Genomic DNA, 5,474 nt, shown 5'->3' on the forward strand with positions numbered 1-5,474 from the left:
GGTCGCCTTGGAGGCAGTATACTGTGTCTAATCGGAGCATTCCTGTTAAGCTGTGGCATGGTATCTGGGCTGGCACTATAGAATATTGAACATTACCCTCCAAATCACACACAGTTTTAACGAATAGTTTGTTCACTATGGATGACTAATCCAAATTAATCTAATGGCGACAGTTTGGCTGTGTGTGGAACATGTCCAGGTGGGATCTGGTTCCAACTATGCTGCTGCTGCTGCTGTTGTTGCTTGCGGAGGCAGGCCATGTAGTGTACTACACAATTGTTGATGGGCCAATATGGCTGAGCATAAAGGGGACCTAATGTCATCACTTGTATGATCAGGACATTCATTTTATGCAAATAATGCAAAATTCGGATATCTAATGCAGGACGAAGTGAGAATTGAATGTTTTCGCCCACATATGTAAATGAAGCCTTCCTCATGTTTAGTATTATCGTATTTCATTCTATTTAAAGGGTAAACCATTTGTGTGGTTAGATATCAATATTTTTAATGAAATAATCAGGATTTTGCAAACTTTTTGATGACTACGGAAATTTGTATTTTGATCAAGAGATTTATGGGATCTGTTGTCCTTTTATTATATCCAAAGTGTTTCCCAGACGACCTGATGCAATAGTCTTCATTACCTCAGATTACTTGTTACAGTATTAGTCTCATAATATCCTCAAACTGGTGTAACATTGGCTTGAAGTTCTTTTTGAAATATTGGGTTGCTCTGGTAGTCCAGTTGACTAAGATGCCACAATTTGCTATCCAGAATTATGTCATTTTAGTCAATAATTGTCAATAATGATCCTTGGGTTTGTCAACACCATACTCGCATTTGATTATCCAGCTATTATGTTTTCTTTCCATTACGATATATAGCCTGGACTCGTTTGCCACTCAAGTTTAGTTTCAGAAGAGGCCACATCATCTCCATCACTAACAGCGCAGATTATTTTCTAGCTCACTAAAAACAATTATGATATCTCTTCTGAATGAGTGTTCAGCATAGATCTTCCTCCTGAATTCAGGCCTGATCAGATGAAGCCCTTCATAGACAGATGCTATGGTTGCAGATGTAACAGAACAGATTTTCACTGGATGATCCACGATCATAATTTCACGAAAGGGGTAAATGTCTCAAGCTTGTATCACTTTGGACTTCCACATTGAGCGGACACTCGGCAATATTACTGAAATGTGTTGCATGTTAAGTACGCCCATTGTATCCTTGCTTGAAACCCAAGTCACTCTTTGGTAAGATAAATGCTCCTTTCAGAATGAGTAATTTTCAGCAACCTAATGTTGAAAGTATCTGGTAAGCTAAATTTTTAGCTCACCTATTTGGCATTGTCCATCGTCCATCTATCGTTAACCCTTACACTTTCAACATCTCTGAAACTACAAGGCCTCTAGAACTGAATGCAGTCATATACCTAGAGATAAATTGCATTGGGTCTCATGATTTTATCAACTTTCTTCTATGTCATTTATAAATTTGAAGGAAAAACTTCAGGACATGATGAATAACAATCAGTCAATGTCCTGGAAAAATCATCCGATTTGATATGCAGCAAATGTATTGAATAACAGACGATTGTGGGCATCGTTTGATATTTGATCAAACTCAGACCCTTGACCTTCACATACCCCTGCATTTCTACTGTTTGACATTTTCTCTTAAACTCTATGGCCTAAGCAGCTGAAACTTCATTTTTTGAAGGGGGCACGGGTGACCCAATCGTCTGAGGCGCTGCGATTTGCTGTGCAGAGTTGCGTCCCTTGGGCACACAAGAAACCTATGATTGTTGGTTCGAATCCCGGTTTGCCCCGATTATGTTTCTAGATTTGTCAGCACCATACCCGTGCTTGTGGGTTTCACCGAAGTGATAAACGTCTGAGACCTCATCACTTTGGGCTTTCCTCCCACATATAGTGGACACGCCGTGATATAACTGTAATACTGTTAAAAGTGGCGTTAAACCCAATTCATTATTTGAATGATCCCTGCTACAAATTGCACACAGAATTCCAATCCGACTTGAGACATTATTTCTTCAGAATGTAGGTGAGCTACAAAGCCTTGTGGCTCAGGTTAGGTGCAATACAGATTATGCCATCTTTTGTGATGTGATCCAAGGATGGGTGAAGTAAAGTAAGATATCACATAGCCACATCTTCTCCTTCAAGCCAGAGCCCTATTATGAAGATATCCATTGTCTCTGCAGAAACACCTAACTGAACCTCGCTGGCAGTACTGTCTTCTGATGCTGATGTAGGTGTTGATATGTTTTGTGGTTAAGCCAGGTTCTGAGCAAGCTCGACTTATACTGTTTGTGTATTATATACTGTCCAAGATTGATGCAGAAGTATAATAAACTCTTATACCTCATCCTGAGAGCATCTTGCTTTTTTGTTTTTCTGAAACTGGAGGAAAATGGCAGTTCCATTAGACATTAGAATTCTTCTACAAACTGCTGAGTTTCTTGTTTCACGCCACAGTCCACAATATTCCATCTATTACAGACTGGTTGTAGATAATCTGAACATGATAATCCAATGATTTCTATTAGGTACAAAGTCAATCAACCAAGTCACCAAGTCTTGCAACCAGAATACCCTTGGGGACCCGGTAGTATAGAGTGTGTCCTCAGCACGCCATAGCTGGTATAAAGGGTGACCAAATTGTGCATCCTGTTTGCTGTTGGTTGCACCCCTGTGTCGGCGGAGGACGGGAGTCCGGTGGTTGAGGGGTCTGGTTCCAGGAATAGCATTCCTTTGCCCAATACACAACTTCGCCCCCTACTTTGCCCGACGGGTGGTAGGATGGGCCCGGTCCTATCAATCGCCTGGTCATGCCAAGCCGGGAGCACTTTACTTTTCTTGTTCGCTCACTGGCTTGTTATTTTTCTGATCGAATTGCTTGAATAATCATTAAAAATGATTTTGACTATACTTGTTTAATTAAAATTTGCCAAGATGCCAGTGCCAGAAGGCGGTGGCTCATGGGTCAATCTGGTAGTTTGTATCTTTTTCAGGATATATTTCTGCTTGACTATACCGTCCTGGCATTATTGGTGTTGTCTGTTGGAGGTCCACAGACTTGGACCATCGTCCATGTTGACACTCGATAACCCTGATAATTGGGCACGATTTCTTGTCATGTCTTCTCTGGATGTCAGTCCTGTAAAGTTGAATCCTTTTGTCATAGAAAGGGCATCGAAGAAGTAGTTGGAGATGTAAAGGCGTCTAAAAAAACTACGATCTGGATATCTATGGATCGAATGCAGGAATCAAATTCAATCCCAAATTGTACTTCTACAAAACCAGGACTTTGAACAACTGTAAAAGCATCGTCCGTGATCTTGGACGCTGCCTCTCTGACATGACAGAGTGATATTGTTTCAGAGCTACCATCATTGATGTCATTGATGTTAAACGTTTAACTGCAAGGAAAGACAACAAAGTCACAAAGACAAGTACATATCTATTCACATTTGGTTTTCCATCACGTCCTAAATTGCTCAAAGCGGGATACTGAAATTTAAAGGTAGATATATTTATCCCTAATCCCCTGAGATGCTACCCTTGTCTAAAGTATGGCCATGGCTCAAAATCATGCCATGAGGAAGCTGCCTGTCAGAGATGTGGTGATAAGTGTGAAGACAGTAGATTATGTGACAAACCTCCTGCCTCTGTAAATTGCTCTGGAAGCCATCTTTCATCTTCACCTTTTCACCTCACCTCACCTCACCTCACCACCTCACCTCACCTTAAAGCAACCGGACCCGTGAAGATCCGGGGTAGAATAGGTCTTCAGGAACCCATGCTTGCAGTAAAACGCGACTATGCTTGTCGTAAGAGGCAACTAACGGGATCGGGTGGTCAAGCTCGCTGACTTGGTTGATGCATGTCATCGACCCCAATTGCGTGGATCGATGCTCATGTTGTCAATCACTTGATTAACTGGTCCAGACTTGATTACTCACAGACCGCCGTCATGTAGCTGGAATATTGCTGACTGCGGCGTTAAACAACAAACAAACAAAATCATCTTCACAAGATTGCCTGACATGGGAAATGCAATTAAATAATCACGAATCAAGCATGGGCATAACATCTCTTTTCTGGATGCTTAAACGATTGTTCTTGCTCAGGAAAAGACAGGTCCGTCTTATGCTGCTGCTGTTTCTGCTTCAACTCCACCGCCAGCTCCAGCCATTGTTCCTAGAACTGTTTCGTGCCATTCAGTCGATTGCCAGACTGAATACACCTACCTTGTCTGCTACCGTCCAGGTTGGCCCTCCACAACAGAGCGCCCTCCGGAGAGCGGAAGGTCTGGGGTTCGATCCCCGACCGCGTCATACCAAAAGACGTTAAAAGATGGTACTTGTTGTTACCCTGTCTGGCGCTCGGCATTAAGGGGATAAAACAAGGACTGGTCGTCTCAGAGTCAGTATACTGTGTCTGAGTGGGGTATTCATGTTAAACTGCGGCATGGTATCTCAGTGAGCTAGCACTATAAATCGGCATCAGTCCGGACTAGTACAAGCAGCCACACACACACACGTGCATGCACGTCGCTATATAAGTGCAATAATCTTGGACGCGACGTTAAACCACATTTCACCTCACCTCTCCCTCCACAACAGACATCTAGTCCACAAACCATAACTACATCACAAACAACCATTCAATCGTATGCGTGTTGTGAATCATCTTTATCTCAAAAACTATCATCATCTCTATCAGCGAAACCTAACTCAGAAACTAAAGTGAAACAAGTTGCAAACCCAAACCAAAAACAGAATCATCAAAGTGGCAGAGCCTCAAAAGGGGCAGATAACTGTGTCCAACGTTTTAACAAGTATGGATCCCTTGAGGATATGGAGGTGTCTGACAACAGACATCATCGCCATCATAGGTCACACAGCTTGTCGCCCTCAAGGAAGGTAAGGGGTAGATCACCAGTTAATCCTCCGAAGAGATAGCTTCTTAAATATAGTACATTGGAATTGTAGAGGACATAACTGATTTTAACGAATTACAGCTCTTAGGTCAGGATTTTAAACCTTAAGCATTCTTTCTGCAGGAATCGTATCTACAGCAGACAGATAATTTAACTTATGTCAGTTTAATTCACATCATTATTTTTCTCCTCGGGGTGATAGGACCACTGGATGTTCTTCAATCATTGTGAAGAATGGTGTTATCTATAGCTATATCACTGTATATTCCGCCTTCGTCAGTTCTTCAGTTGTCTCATCTTCAGGTTCTCTAAGATCAACTCCCCAAACCTTGTATAATCATAGGTGATCTAAATGACCACAACCCACAAACACTAACACTAAAGGTAAAATACTTGAGGATTTCATCTCAAATAATTACCTTTGTATATTTAATGATGTTTCAAGCATCCTGCAACAGGGACCTACTCTTCTCTCGATTTGACTCTAACTGATTCTAAC

This window comes from Haliotis cracherodii, unplaced genomic scaffold (genome assembly GCF_022045235.1).
Source record: "Haliotis cracherodii isolate W230 unplaced genomic scaffold, xgHalCrac1.p SCAF_5, whole genome shotgun sequence".
Classification (NCBI taxonomy): Eukaryota; Metazoa; Mollusca; class Gastropoda; order Lepetellida; family Haliotidae; genus Haliotis; species Haliotis cracherodii.